Source organism: Cibotium barometz, chromosome 3 (assembly GCF_041138505.1).
Source record: "Cibotium barometz isolate CiBa-2024 chromosome 3, ASM4113850v1, whole genome shotgun sequence".
In the NCBI taxonomy this organism is placed as follows: domain Eukaryota; kingdom Viridiplantae; phylum Streptophyta; class Polypodiopsida; order Cyatheales; family Cibotiaceae; genus Cibotium; species Cibotium barometz.
Window position 1 is genome coordinate 32,113,352 of NC_141048.1, and position 16,754 is coordinate 32,130,105.

Sequence of the window (16,754 nt, forward strand, 5' to 3'; positions counted from 1 at the left end):
CAAGCTGCACTGAGGCACTGTCAAGCACACACACTCACACACACACACACACACACACACACTGAGGCACTGTCAAGCACACACACACACACACACACACACACTCTGAGGCACTGTCAAATAGATAAACACAAGCAATTAGGTGGGGGTTTTGATGCCAAAACATCAGCTCAAATAGATGAAATGAAGTAAACTTAGCCTTACACTGCAGAGAAAAGTAGGGTTTTTGGTGAAGTGGATTTCCTGGGACGCTTCAATCTCACTTTGGATTGCTAAGGTATTTAATTCGGAGAGAGTTAAGTGAATGAGCCCTGCTCTTTGCATACAAAGAGCACACAAGCATACACCTGTCTTTGCAAATATGCTTGTATGGTCAAGCTCTTATGAAGCTTTAGAAACAAACTTGAAAAAGTAAATGAAAATTAATTTGTAAGGAAGCCATCAGCTGTTCTTACATTTTGCAATACCAAAACCGGGGAAGCCTTCTCTTTGCTTGCTAGCCATCACCATGCTTGATCTTTAGAAAGGTTAGGTGAATGTTGTACTTCAGAGGCAGGGGCCACATGCAGACCATATGCTAGAGACACTGCAGGTTGCCCACAAGCACAAGAGGGGTACCAAGCTGTTCTTGCCTACCCAGGCTGAGGACAACCAGAGCCACACTCATACTGTTTGAAATAAGCCCAATCGCCTTTGGAAACTTTTAACATGCTACCTTCTTGGATCTCAATTAGAGAGGATATTTCATTGGTTTTGGCATTCTTTTCTTCCACACATTTTATTAACTCGAAAATGCTAAGGGTAAGTACCATTTTGCCTCATGGTGAGAAAAAACTTCGGAGCATAGGGACACTAAGGGAAGCCCCTACAACCCAACTTTTCACACCTTAACATAGGAGAAAGAACCAAGGAAGGACAATGGTTCATTGTGTTAGGATGAATCAACTAGGTAAGAGCAGATCTCACAACTCATCGTCTTTTGATTCTTTATACTACGCCCAAAATTCATCCTTCACTATAGAGTGCACAAGCTTCCTCCTCCATTGAGAGAGAGAGAGAGAGAGAGAGAGAGAGAGAGAGAGAGATTAATGTCTACGAAAGACCCCAAAAGTCTATGAGACCAAAACTAACACAATGGTACCATTGATGTATCGAGCCATGGGAAAACTAAAAGAACAAAGTAAAAAAAGAAAACATCTGACACTAGTGTATGTACCATCAAGTGAGTTTTAGACTTTTCTCTCCAAATCCATTGAGGAGGAGGATCAGATGAGTGAGAAGCCACAATGGTGTCTACCATACAGGCAGAGGGGCTAGTTCCAGAGCCCGCAATTTTTGAGGAGGCACTAGTAGAGACATCATTGGAGAACTTGGCCCATTAGCCATGCTATTGGAGTTCGGACTAGTGTGTGGAGCAGAGAGCAAGCTCGCCAAAAGATCCATACTGGGTTGGAACGGTGAAGCATCATTTGCACCCGTGCTCCAAGTAGGAGGAGATGTCATGTGTACACTCCCGAGTTTGACGAGGACATGCTTTGAAACCGATCCCGTCAAGTGGGAAAGACTCCGTTGGACACCCACACGCTTAATAGCACAACTTTAAAACCACAAATTTGAAATGGACAACTTAAAACAACTTGAAATTTAAATGAAATGAAATGGAAAGATGGACACCAGCACTGGGGCCGGAACGGGCCGACCCCCCCCTCAATATATGATATATTTATTGGGAGTATTTAATAAATACAATGCTCCATGGGTTCCAAGAACAAGATAATGTCCATGTACATATGAAAACAGTACCAAACAAATAGGCTTGAATTTCGATGTAGAAGCTCGAAGCAGAACGACCACTAGTGTGGTCCAATCTCTACGGTCCTGTGCTTTCACTGGACTCCGCAGAGAGCGCCTCATTGGTGTTCCGAGACCACGCACAAACAGGCGCTCTCGTACTAACACCTGGCTCTCCCGATCTCAGCACCTTTGGACCGAGGTTCGCCAATATAGCTTGGACAACCCGGCACCGAACGGGTGTTGGCCGAGTGGGATGAATCCTTTATCAGATTTAAACATAAAATACTTTTTCAAATCTGAAAATCACTTACTTGTAGATGGTTGATAGAAAACCAATACTTGTGGTGTTTGTGTAGAATATGAAGCCACCCTTGTTGAAGAAAGAGTTGCCTCGTGTAGAACTAACAAGACAAGCACCACCACAAAGGGTACAGCCGCCTGCTGTGCGAGAAGAAGCATCCACTTGCAAGGGCGGAGAGGCCTGGCTGCAGCGTGGAGGAAGGAAGATGGCGTGGAGGTGCAGCCAATTGTATCCTTTTGTTGATAGTAGCTACTGTGCAGAGGAGGAGAAGGAGAGGTTGCACAACTTGCTTGTTATGGTCGCCTGCATAGGAAAAGGCAGCCGCCTCTGGCCTGTACAGTAGCTCAACCTATTGGAGGTGACAGCTGATAGAAGATGGGTTATCTGCAGATAACTTCAACGTGGAGGTGAGGACAGCGCAGCCTGCTGAAATTCAGCCGCCTGTGGGAGCAGCTGCAGCTGTGCAGCCTTGTGGAGGTGACAACCGCCTGAAGGAGAGGCTGAGGTGCAGCTGAAGTATAGACGGCACCTGTAATCAGCGCTGGTTGGAGTTACAGCCGTCTATAGAAGAGCTGGCGCAGGCAGCAGCAGCATAAGCAGTCCCCTGCAAGATTCAACGCAGCCACCAGCAACAGTATTCAGCCGCCTGTAGAGAGGCAGGCGCAGCCAGCAGCAGAGGATACTTCGCCTTCATGAAAGACATGCGCCAGAGGGAAAGATGATCGCCGGCAGCAGAGTCACATGGGGACGGGGGACGGGGACGGGGACGGGGAAGTGCCGTCCCGGGGACGGGGTAGGGAACGGCAAAAAAAACCTCTTTTTTAAAAGCAATTTAGGAGTTGTATGCATGACATACATATAGAGACACACTTTGAACAAAATTTTACACCGAATAGACAAAAAAACAAGAGTCATTTTGAGCAAAATGCGCTAATAAAACATCGATGGCACACTGATTATGTGATTGATAGTCTGATAGATACAAAGAGATAAGTACATGCCTCATGGGCAGTGAGGGTTACAAAAAAGAGTGGGTACAAAATAGAGATACTAGATAGATCATAGATGATAGATCACAATAGATCATGCAATTCCATGCCCTTGAGGCTTGAACCACCGCCCACTCCACGACTAGTGTAGTGGACCTCATCCCACCATGACCATGTGTGCACCGCCGGCCTCCTTCGTGAAGAGCCCGCAACGGAAGATGTGGCGGCGGCGCCTTCACCTTGAGATGCCATGAATGATGATAGTGTGAGAGAGAGGGAAGAAGGGTGCAATAGAGAGTTGCAAGTTGCCGCTTGACTCTTGAGGCTTGCAAGTCTCAAGAGGGATGGATCATGGAACTTGGAGAGAGAGAGAGAGAGAGAGAGAGAGAGAGATGGCTTGGAAGTTGGCACAATGTAGATAGTATAGAGAGAGAGAGAGGGCTAACTTGCCACTTGGGCCTTGAGGCTTGGACAATGGAACTTGGAACTTTGGAAGCTTGAGGCTTGAGCAATGAGGCTTGAAGCTTCAAACTTGAGTGTGGAGAAAAGTCCTAAAGTGTGCCTTCTTTTATAGCTAGAAATTTGCCCGTTTCTGGCCGTTTTCTGACCGTTTATGACCCCTGTCTGCGTCCCCTGCCTGTCCCGCGTTTCGGGAACGCGTCCCCGGGACGACTCTATGCGTCCCCATTCTGCACGGCGTCCCCTGCGCGTCCCCCCCCGTCCCCGGCCGTCCCCGTCCCCGCGTCCCGCGTCCCGCGTCCCTAAGGGCCGTCCCCGCGTCCCCGTGTGACTCTGGCCGGCAGCTGGTTTTCCACGAAGCGGATGCTGCTCAAGCTTGAAGAAGGGAGCTTTTTAATAAAAATTAATGTAGAGTTAACTTTGTGATACCCACGTTTGCATGTGGGGGAACTAGTGGGGGTAGGTGACCATGTCCACCCCCACACTCACTTAAAAGTGGGGCTCCCCACCTTGGCCCCTAAGTGGGTGCCCACTTTTAAATAAATGTGAACACCTAACCTTATAAAATAAAGGGTTAGAATATAAAACATTAAAACAACAAGTGCGACATACTTACCACCTGTTCACATGCACCAAAACTTGTCAGAATACAGAGCAGACTTCACGACTCACTGGCAGGCGTCCCCGCTCAGTAAGTAACACGTCAAGCAGGCAAACACACAAATACATGTCATGCGAAAACAGTTTCAAGCATGCAAATCATGTGTGCATGTGCAAATAGTAACATGGACATATCTCCCGTTCATGGAACAAGTACAAAATATCTGTCGGCACAAAACTGGCACGACATAAAAACATATAAACCTGGTCTTCCTATGGAGTGACAGTCCCATAGGTAAGACACAGTTCCAGGCACGAGTTTCCCTATGGTGTGACAGTCCCATAGGCAAAACACGGCACGAATACTGGCTCTTCCATGGCGTGACAATCCCATGGGTCGAACACAGTCCAGGTCATACACGGGTGGCACTGATCTGGCTCCCGTCCATACGACACCATCCTGCTAACACACGGGTGGCACCAGTCTGGCTCCCGTCCATGTCAGCAAAATACTGGCCTCTTCACATGAGACACTGGCCTGGCCTCAAGTGAATGAGACGCAAAAACTGGAGATGGATCAAATGGTCGGCCAATTGGTGACATCCCCCCGGGCTTCTAAAGAGTTGACCTCAACTGAAAAGCCTCAAGATATGCCTGCAACAATTGCGGATAATCTGCAAAATAATCCTCATTTACCCACTTGGCATCAATAGGCAAATAATTCTTAAACTTCACAAGGTATCTCCTGGAAAGCTTTCCTGCAGGTAGCTTTCTCTCCTTGTGAAAAACAATCTGTTCTGGCTGGAGGATCTCCTCAAGCTCTTCAATCTCTGGCGGATCTTCTGTGACAGGCTCATCAGGATCTGGCCCCACATATTTCCGAAATAGACTCACATGAAAAGAATTGTGAATCTTCCAATGACTAGGTAAAGCAAGCCTGTAGGACACTTCATTGATTTTGTGAATCACCTTGAAGGGTCCATAATAGCGAGGAGAAAGCTTAGGATATGATCCTTCTCGTCCTGGCCTCTTCCGAAGCCTAGCCTTCTCAAATTTCAGCAATACCCAATCACCTTCTTTGACTTCCATGTCCCTTCTATGCTTGTCAGCAGCCATTTTATGCTTATCCTGAGATCTTGCAATGGCTGTCCGCACCTGACCAAAGGCAACATCCAAGTCACGAACATATTCATCAGCTGCAAAAATCTCATCCTTTGTACGAAGGATGGGTGGCAAGACCACTTTGCCATAAATAATCTCAAACGGAGCCTTTCCTGTGGAAGCATGGATCGTATTGTTGTAGGCAAACTCAACAAGTGGAAGATACTTCTCCCATGCAGTCTTTTGATCTGCCACATAACATTTCAATAAATCCAACACGGTTGAATTTGCAGCTTCACTTTGGCCATCCGTTTGGGGATGATAAGCTGATGAAAACTCAAGCTTAGTACCCATATTATCAAACAAAGCCCTCCAAAATAGGCTTGTAGTCCTGGGATCTCTATCCCCAACAATGGATTTAGGCATACCATGATGCTTGAAAATATTAGCAAGAAAAAGCTTTACCATATGATCAGCTTTAATGGTTTTCTTGACGGGCAAGAAGTGAGCTTGCTTGCTAAACCTGTCCACAATAGTCCAAATAGCATCATTCCCATGCTGGGATCTAGGCAAATCCATAATAAAATCCATCGTGATACTTTCCCAAGGTTGCGAGGGAATAGGCAATGGCTGAAGCAAACCTGGAGGCTTTTGCCTGTCAAATTTCACCTTTTGACAAGTAATACATGCACGCACATAAGCCTCAATGTCTTTACGCATGCTTGGCCAAAAGAAGTACCTCTGAATCATGCGAGTAGTAGGCATAATACCTCTATGACCAGCATAAGGTGGAGCATGACATTCGTCCATAACCTTTGGACGCAAATCCTTCACCACACATAGGCAATTATCCTTCATGAGAGAACCCTCGTTGATAACATAAGAGGCATGTGAATGACCAGCCATCAAATCAGTCCATATATGGCAAAAATCAGCATCCAAATGATACAAATCTCTCATAGCAGATAGATCTCCATGAGAGGCCACTGAGATTGCAGCAACATAAGGCCTCCTAGATAGTGCATCGGCCACCACATTTTTCTTTCCTGGGGTATGCACAATCTGAAAATGAAACATGGAAAGAAAATTTGCCATTCTCATCTGCTTCTCTGAAAGCTTGGTTTGAGACAGAAAGTATCTCAAGCTTTGATGATCTGTCTTGACTACAAATTCAGCCCCAAGAAGGTAGTGTTTCCAAATCTTTAAGGCGTGAATTACAGCCAAGAGCTCTTTCTCATAGATATCCATATGAAGCTCAGCATCATGCAAACGACGGCTCTCGTATGCAACTGCATGCCCTTCTTGATTTAGGACAGCTCCTATGCAATCACCACAAGCATCACATTCAACCACGAATGACTTGTGCAAGTCAGGAACAATCAATACTGGACCACATATAATAGCATGCTTGAGCTGCAAGAAAGCATCCTGTTCCTTTGAAGTCCATTTGAAAGCAGTTTTCTTCTTCGTGAGATCATGTAGAGGAGTGGCAATCATAGCAAAATGCCTTATGAAACGCCTGTAGTACGAACATAATCCCAGAAAACTATGTACTTGATGTACGTTTTGCAATTCGGGCCAATTCCGAATAGTCTCTATCTTTGCAGGATCCATTGTAACTCCATCCTTGGATACAATATGTCCCAGATAATGAATCTCTGAAAGGAAAAATTCACTTTTCTTGGCATTGACGAAAAGTTTATGCTTCCGCAACTCTTCGAACACTGTGACCAAATGAGTTCTGTGTTCCTGCTCATTCTTGGAGAAAACCAAGATATCATCAAAGAAGACTCCTGTAAACTTGCGATGGGGTCGGAATATCCTATCCATCATACGATTAAAAGTAGCAGGAGCATTGGTGAGACCAAAAGGCATTACCAAGAATTCATATAATCCGAAGGCTGTCCTTAATGCAGTCTTATGGACATCTTATGGCACCACGCGTATCTGGTGATATCCACTCTTTAAATCAAGTCTGCCAAAGCAAGCTGAACCATCAAGCTTATCCAAGATATCATCAATACGTGGAATTGGGAATTTGTTCTTGATGGTAAGCTTGTTCAAAGCTCTATAGTCCACGCACATACGGAATGATCCGTCTTTCTTTTGAACAAGAAGCACAGGAGAGCAGTAAGGTGAGGAACTGGGCTGAACCAAACCTTTCTCTAAAAGCTCGTTTACCTGCTTCATAATTTCTTCTTGTTGTGCAGCACTCACTCGGTATGCGGGTTTGTTAGGTGGAGAACTACCTGGCACAAGATCTATGCGGTGATCTTCGGGCCTTTGGGGAGGTAATTCACCTGGCAACGAGTCAGCAAAACAGTCGTTGAATGCATTAAGAAAATTCAGCCTATCATTAGACATAGTATCCACATTTTGACGATTTGGCACAAGACTATCACGCACAAAAATCAAGTACGCTGAAAGACTCTTTTTCATTGCTTTATTAATTTGGATGTGTGATACAACTGGGATGGAATCCCCTTCTTTGCCCGCATCAATAAAATGCATGCGGCCTTTATGCATAAAAGAAATCATATTGGACTTGTAGTCTTTGCGGGGCTCAAGCCTATGGTGCCACGGCTTGCCCAACAATACATCACATCCATTCAGAGGAGCAACTAGGAAATGCTCATTATCAAGGTAGCCCTGGATATGGATGCGCAACTTCCCTATCAAAGGGGTAACCTGCACCTCTTTACCAATAAATGCAGCTTCGGCTTCAATCTGAGGTCCCATGTTTTCAACCTCAATACCCAATGCAGCTGCCATTTGCATAGAGATGAAATTGTCAGTTGCACAGTCATCAAACATGAAGAGTGCGGGCTGATCCTTGATTTGCCCCCAAGCCTTGCAAACCATACGCTCTTTTGCATCATCTCCTGTATTACCTTGCACATCAGGAACTGCATGAACATTTGCTTTGGTGTGCTTGTCCTCGTGCTTTGGTTTGCGATCTGGGCATTGTCGGAACATGTGGTCTTTGCTACCACAAGAAAAGCATTTTCCATCCTTAGCATATTGCTCTCTTTGCTCCGGGGTTAAGCCAAATTTGTTCTTCCTTGGGCCCTGTTCTTTAGATGTGTTATTTTCAGCTTTACCACCCTTGTAGGACTCCCGGAAGTTCTTTTTAGGTGGCTGTCCACCCTTTTGCTGATTTGAGACAGCCTTGTCCTTCCCCTTGGAACCTCCTTGATCCTGCTTGATTTTGAGCACCAATTGCTCCGTAGCAAGGGCAGAAGCTGTGAGTTGTTGCAACGTATGTTTCGGATGCAATTCAATACCCGATTTATATGCTGGTTGTAGTCCAGAACGAAACTTCCTCTTTCTTTCATCCTCTGTGATTTGCATGAAGGGAGTCACTTCCAGCAACACTTTCCAAAATTTGTTAACATACTGTTGCACACTCTCATTATCTTTTTGTTCCAGCCTGTCCCACTTTTGAGTGAGAGTTTGCTCCGCATTGGGTGGCAAGAACTGAGCATAAAATCTATCTTTGAATTCCTTCCAAGTAGAGATGGGATCCTTGGTGATCTTTTCAGTGATCCACCAATGAGCAGCAGTCCCTTTTAAAAACATGCTAGCATGGCGCACCTTTGACTTTTCTGTAAAATCCTCATCGCTAAAAGCAATGTCGAACTGTGCCACAAATGCTAACACCTTAGAAGCATCATGTTCACCATGAAAGACATCAAATTTGACAGATTTATCACCTGCTTTGAATTCCTTGAGCTTCCTGGCATGGGGCTCATGGTCTTCTCTTTTTCTTTTCCCCTTATCCAACGGGGTAGCCCTGTCTGCATGGGCTCCATGGGCCATCAAAGAAGCTTCATGGGGCACGGTGGCATGTGCTCCACGAACTCGAAACTCAGATGCATGTGATTTACCTGTATATGGCATTGTCTCTCCATGAGACAACTCAGAAGGCAAAATTTTTCTGGAAGTAGACCTGTCATCATGAGATACATGTCTTGCATGCGTGTGACTTTCATGCCCTCCATGAGCACTGGCATACATAAATCTATCAGGCTTTGTGCCTTGTGGAGAGGATGCATGACGAGAGATGACAGTCACCTCTTCCTTTTGCATAAAAGATTTCAGCCTATGGGATGCGGGATCTCCATGCTTCAAACGAGGTGGATTTCTGAATTTCAGCTCTCCGTCATCCCCCTCTTTGATATCACCTTTGCGAAGGAGATAGGCAAGTGCCAACTCCCTTGGTTTCTTGCCCACTTCACGAGCCATTGATTCAAAAGTTACATCAACCATAGCATTAGCCTTCCTGGCTTCAATAGCACTTTGCAGATGGGGATCTTCATGCAAAAACTTTAATTCTTGCTCTTGAGCCTGCAAAAGTTTTCTCATATGTTCCATTTCAGCCCTCATAGCATCAGGCTCTTGTTCAAGCATAACTGTCTTTCCTGGAGACAGTTGACCCTTGGATTCACTATCAAGAACCCTTTCAAGGGGCTTGTGCCTACCACGCAGGGCATCAGACCCACGAGAAGCACTAGATGGACCCCTCGAATTTGGTACTTCCAAAGGGTTGCCTTGGCTGTCCATTGTGTTTTAAGTTTGCTAAAAGCGGGATGTCCAGTACACAGATTCGTTTCCCCACTAGGAAGAGGGAAACAACCGTGCTCTGATACCAATGAAACCGATCCCGTCAAGTGGGAAAGACTCCGTTGGACACCCACACGCTTAATAGCACAACTTTAAAACCACAAATTTGAAATGGACAACTTAAAACAACTTGAAATTTAAATGAAATGAAATGGAAAGATGGACACCAGCACTGGGGCCGGAACGGGCCGACCCCCCCCTCAATATATGATATATTTATTGGGAGTATTTAATAAATACAATGCTCCATGGGTTCCAAGAACAAGATAATGTCCATGTACATATGAAAACAGTACCAAACAAATAGGCTCGAATTTCGATGTAGAAGCTCGAAGCAGAGCGACCACTAGTGTGGTCCAATCTCTACGGTCCTGTGCTTTCACTGGACTCCGCAGAGAGCGCCTCACTGGTGTTCCGAGACCACGCACAAACAGGCGCTCTCGTACTAACACCTGGCTCTCCCGATCTCAGCACCTTTGGACCGAGGTTCGCCAATATAGCTTGGACAACCCGGCACCGAACGGGTGTTGGCCGAGTGGGATGAATCCTTTATCAGATTTAAACATAAAATACTTTTTCAAATCTGAAAATCACTTACTTGTAGATGGTTGATAGAAAACCAATACTTGTGGTGTTTGTGTAGAATATGAAGCCACCCTTGTTGAAGAAAGAGTTGCCTCGTGTAGAACTAACAAGACAAGCACCACCACAAAGGGTACAGCCGCCTGCTGTGCGAGAAGAAGCATCCACTTGCAAGGGCGGAGAGGCCTGGCTGCAGCGTGGAGGAAGGAAGATGGCGTGGAGGTGCAGCCAATTGTATCCTTTTGTTGATAGTAGCTACTGTGCAGAGGAGGAGGAGGAGAGGTTGCACAACTTGCTTGTTATGGTCGCCTGCATAGGAAAAGGCAGCCGCCTCTGGCCTGTACAGCAGCTCAACCTATTGGAGGTGACAGCTGATAGAAGATGGGTTATCTGCAGATAACTTCAACGTGGAGGTGAGGACAGCGCAGCCTGCTGAAATTCAGCCGCCTGTGGGAGCAGCTGCAGCTGTGCAGCCTTGTGGAGGTGACAACCGCCTGCAGGAGAGGCTGAGGTGCAGCTGAAGTATAGACGGCACCTGTAATCAGCGCTGGTTGGAGTTACAGCCGTCTATAGAAGAGCTGGCGCAGGCAGCAGCAGCATAAGCAGTCCCCTGCAAGATTCAACGCAGCCACCAGCAACAGTATTCAGCCGCCTGTAGAGAGGCAGGCGCAGCCAGCAGCAGAGGATACTTCGCCTTCATGAAAGACATGCGCCAGAGGGAAAGATGATCGCCGGCAGCTGGTTTTCCACGAAGCGGATGCTGCTCACGCTTGAAGAAGGGAGCTTTTTAATAAAAATTAATGTAGAGTTAACTTTGTGATACCCACGTTTGCATGTGGGGGAACTAGTGGGGGTAGGTGACTATGTCCACCCCCACACTCACTTAAAAGTGGGGCTCCCCACCTTGGCCCCTAAGTGGGTGCCCAAAGGGGGTGCCCACTTTTAAATAAATGTGAACACCTAACCTTATAAAATAAAGGGTTAGAATATAAAACATTAAAACAACAAGTGCGACATACTTACCACCTGTTCACATGCACCAAAACTTGTCAGAATACAGAGCAGACTTCACGACTCACTGGCAGGCGTCCCCGCTCAGTAAGTAACACGTCAAGCAGGCAAACACACAAATACATGTCATGCGAAAACAGTTTCAAGCATGCAAATCATGTGTGCATGTGCAAATAGTAACATGGACATATCTCCCGTTCATGGAACAAGTACAAAATATCTGTCGGCACAAAACTGGCACGACATAAAAACATATAAACCTGGTCTTCCTATGGAGTGACAGTCCCATAGGTAAGACACAGTTCCAGGCACGAGTTTCCCTATGGTGTGACAGTCCCATAGGCAAAACACGGCACGAATACTGGCTCTTCCATGGCGTGACAATCCCATGGGTCGAACACAGTCCAGGTCATACACGGGTGGCACTGATCTGGCTCCCGTCCATACGACACCATCTTGCTAACACACGGGTGGCACCAGTCTGGCTCCCGTCCATGTCAGCAAAATACTGGCCTCTTCACATGAGACACTGGCCTGGCCTCAAGTGAATGAGACGCAAAAACTGGAGATGGACCAAATGGTCGGCCAATTGGTGACATGCTTCTACCCATTGGCGATCTTAGAGGTCGATGATGTGGTCAAATTCATGTGTTTGTAAGGGCTATTGTGCCAGATCATTGTAATATTGTCCTGGTGCTCAATGAGCAGCCAAGTCTGGATAGAGTTATTGGGTTATTGTGTGAACATACATAATTATTAGGGTTGGTAGAGTTGATAGCCAACTCTGTTAGAAGTCATCTCCTGTCTATATTTATACACCAGGGCCTCTGTTGTGGGTGTGCCCGCCCTGTATAAGGTGTTTTATCATTTTTCCACACTCCCCGTATTTTTTCCCATTTTTTCTAGTGGTGGGGAGGGTTGCCAGAGGGTGGCAGGAGCACTCCAGGGTTGGCCGACTGTCCCAACAGTAGTCCTGTGGCTGGCCGACTGCACACAGGTGATGCGTAGGCCTCTGGACTGCTGGCTGACTGCATTCACACAGTCGTGGGCATTTTTCTGCTGGCCGACTGCATTTATGCAGTCATGGACTTGTACAGTGCTGGCCGACTGCTCTCCCAGGGGCATATAAATAGGCCCCTTGCCCCCACCACTTCCTCATTCAGTTTTCTCGGGATCTTGTGTATAGAGAAGAGTTTACACACCTATCTCTCTGTGTTTCTTGTGCTGTTTATTTTCTGCAGTCTACTTGCTCTTGTCTACCCAAGTTTGGTTATCATTTCCATTGCATATTCTGACATGGTATCAGAGCCCTAGGCTCGAGATAGATCTTGGGAGTTTTTCTTAGCAAGAGGGGGAGCGTTAGGCTGTTGATTGGTGGACTGTTTTGGGCTGTACGGGAAGAGAAGGTGCAAGAGGAAGGCGGGCTAAGGTGCTGGACAGCCACTTGCAGGTTTACAGATTTTTTTTTCCCACCCACCCACCCTTTCAGGTTACTCTCCGCGATGGCAGATTTACTAGAGATGGCTGAGAAGCACGTGAAGATTCCGACTCTCCTCATGTTCCCAGTGGATCGTCAGTTGGACGGGTCCAATTACGGCATCTGGAAGGTCATGATGGAGTCGGTGCCGGAGTCCTATGACCTTGCTGATTTTATCATCATCGGGGTTCCACGGCCGAAAGCTGAGGAAGGGGAGTTACTATCGACGAGGAAGGACCGAGAGGCACAGGCACACATGTGGGATCGTGTCAACGCCAGGGTCCGGTCATTTATTTTCCTCAATTGCACACCACAAGTAATCAATCATGTGAAGCACATGACGCTGGCGAGAGGCATATGGGAGCACTTGGCTTCTTTGTATAACAGGGTATCACCCATGAAATGGATCTCCTTGGAAGTGCAGATGCGGGTTATGAACCCTGCAAAGTCCTCGACGATGCGGGAACACATTAACAAGCTGCAGGTCCTTTAGCAGGAAGTCCTACAAGCTGGGAAAGAGATATCATCTGAAGACATGGCCATTGCTTTGCTGTCCCACTTGCCTGGTCAGTATTCTGCTTTCTATTCCTCGTTGATTACGAGGAATAGAAAGCAGCACCATAACCTGGGAGGAGCTTGTGCCAATGGTCTTGGACCAGGAGGAGCGTTTCACGAACCCTCCTCACAGCGGAGGTTCGGAGGCCTTAACTGGCCAACGGTCGAAAGGCCGGAATAACAACAAGGGCAAAGGGAAGGCTTCACCGGAGAAGTCTTCTGAGAAGAAGCCTGATTCAGAACGAGAGAAGCTGAAGGCCGAAAGATCTTGTAATGATTGTGGCGAGAAAGGCCACTACTGGAGGAAGTGCCCTAAGCGGACAGGGAAGAGTACTGATTCCTCAGCCTCAGCTGCAAAGACTCCGGCATTTGTGCACTTAGAGATGGTGGACTCCAATGCTTCATCATCTTCGAGCGAGGAGGCAGTTGGCTTTACCGCGAAGGATATCCGGGAATGGATTCTCGACAGTGGTGCTTCTAGGCACATGACTCCATCCCGTGACTTCTTTCTGGATCTGAAACGGCAGTCAGGTCGCATCTTTATTGGCGATAACTCCACTATTCCGATACATAGTGAGGGCCGGATGGAGATTATTCCCGACGGCAAGGGGGGCAAGCATGCTTCCCGTGTTCTTTATGTCCCTGCTCTGGGTTTTCATCTTCTGTTAGTGCATGAGGTATGCAAGACTGGCTTTCGGGTGGAATTTGAGGAGCATTCAGTTGCTCTTAGGGACCGTGAGACTGGCCAAGTTGTTTGGGAAGGCGGTGTGGAGAATGGCATCTACAAGCTCTCTGCACTCTCCTCATTGACAGGTTCTCAGGTCGGAGATTTGTGGCACTTTCGTTTTGGCCACTTAAATGTGGATGCTTTGAGGCGCCTTCTGTTGGGGTAAAGGCGTTATGCCCACCCTTATAGTGTGTACAAGCCCATAAGTTATAGTACATAGTACACTTAGTACTTTTAATGTACTAAGTGCACTATGTGTACTAGTGCAATATACATGTGTGATAGGGGAGTCACACACTCATGCCTCATGAGTTGACTTATCCCCACAACTCTCTCTCTCTCTCTCTCTCCCTTGCTTCTCTGTGTATGTCTCCCATGAATGAACTCTAACCCTAATTCAGTTTCTCCCTTCAACTGGTATCAGAGCCCTGGAGCAGTCGTACTGGTCGTGCTGAATTCTGATCTGAGGGTTGCCTTCTTCTTTTTTTTTGGTCGCCTTTCTCTGCCCAGCCAACCAGCGTGGGCTGCCCAACAGTCACGAGGTCTGGCCAAGCTTGGCGCTAGAGGGAGGGCCATCGCTGGTGAGAAGCGTCATCAGCACAGTCGACTACTAGGCGAAGGCAGCATAGCGAGCGAAGGCAGCAGCCGTTGGCTGGGCGTCAACATAATTAAGCTTAGCAGGCAAACACAAAGCGTATTAACGTTGAGCGGAGCCCGTCATATAGACTGGGCGAACTCAGGCATAGCGCTGGGCATAGAAGGCGCTAGGCGAATACACGGCGCAGGCAAACACGAGCGAAGGCGCATCGTAGCGAACCCAGGCGAACAGCGTGAAGCTGGCGAACGTGGAGTTCCAGCGCACAGCAGGCGTTGAGGCGTTAAAAAACGTAGCACGCACTTGGCGCCAGGCGCTCAGCAGCGAGCGAACCAGGCAAAGCAGGCGGAGCAGTTCTCTCCAACTCGCCGCCCCCTCTCTGCCGCCTTCCTTCTAGTCTTCTAGCAGGCGACTTGGCGACTCTCCCCAACACGTGTGCAGTCCCTTCTCTACAGCAGCTTCATCACCGTCTTCTGCAACAGAGCATCAGATGTCTGCAATCAGCAACGAGCACCTGCAATCAAACATCACAATTGCAGCAGCAACTGCATGAGCATCAGCACCAAATTCATCAACCCGCCTGCAAATCAGAGAAAAATCAGAAATTACAAGGTATTTGCCTCATTTTTTTTTTGGGATTTGCAATTGAGCAAGTACAATCAACAATTGAGCAGGTACAGGTGCCCAATTGCTCAATTTTTGAGCAAAATTGGGTGACATTGGTCACAATCAGGATCAATTTGCAGGAAATTGGTCAAATCAGGATCAATTTGCAGGAAATTGGATGTCGAAATTTGGGGCTTTTGATGTAATTGTGCAATTAAGCACTCATACATGCTGTATGATGTGAAAAATCGCACATTTGGGCAAAATTGCAGCAAATTGCAGTGCAAATCAAGGGGCTTTTGTGCCGATTTGTTTGATTTGCATGCAGGCAATCGCATTTGATGATGTGGATAATGTGCTGATGCCTTACAAGCACTCAATGTGCCTGTAAATCAAGGGGCTTTCATGTATTGGATGTATATGTGGCCAAGGGGAAGCATCGTGAACACACAGGATGCCTTCATGTGCGTCAATGTACCATGTATGATCAGCAATTGATCTCAAATCAAGGGGCTTTTCAAGTTTGTATGCTTGTTGAGCTTGGCAAAGCAGCAGGCAAGACATTTATGCCTTGAATCCTCAAAAATCAGCTTGCAGTCAAGGGGCTTTTGCCCAATTTCTGTTCGGGACTGTTTTATGCAGTGTACAGGACTGTAAAAGTCTGATTTTCACTCATTTGGACAGCCAGGAGAGCATTTATTGCTATTGTACCTGCTGGTACAGATTTGGCACAGCTTTGTGCATGTTTTGGCATGGCTGTACACTGTTTTGAGTGACCAAAAGATTCAATTTCAGCTGCTGAAATTGCCGGTACAGGTTTGGTACATCATTGGTGAGCGCTTAGTACTGCTGTACAGTACTTTGGAAGGGCAAAAGAGCACATTCAAGGTGCTGTCCAAAATCTGCAGCAACCAGATTTTGGTGTTTTCATCACATAAAGTGGGAGAAAAGTTGCATTCTTGCTTCCGCAGTGGGAGATAAAGCTTGGGAGAACAACTGTGAGCACTTTGTGTGCTTTTGGGTGCAGTGTTTGCACACTTTGCAGGGAGTCAGGCATTTACAGGTTGCATTTTGCTATGGCAACCACAGGTGAGAGCTCTTCATTGCTTCACATCAAGAAGCTTGAAGGCTCGCATAATTATGATATTTGGCAAACCCAGTGCTACAATGTGTTGCTCCAGAAAAAGCAGCACAAGCCTATCAAAGAAAGGGGTGTGATGCCCGCTTCTCTTACTGCTGAAGAGTGGGAAGATATGGATGAGCTGGCAAGATCTACTATCATGTTGTTTGTGTCAGACTCATTACTTTTCAGCATTCGTGAAGAGAAGACAGCT

At 46.8% G+C, this 16,754-nt stretch overlaps 1 protein-coding gene across 1 annotated transcript in view; it reads left to right on the top strand.

The window, feature by feature from the left end:
- LOC147639962 (uncharacterized protein YJL213W-like) overlaps positions 1-16,754 on the top strand; it is a 29,993-nt gene that overhangs the window by 619 nt on the left and 12,620 nt on the right. The gene's annotated exons all lie outside the window — the stretch shown is intronic.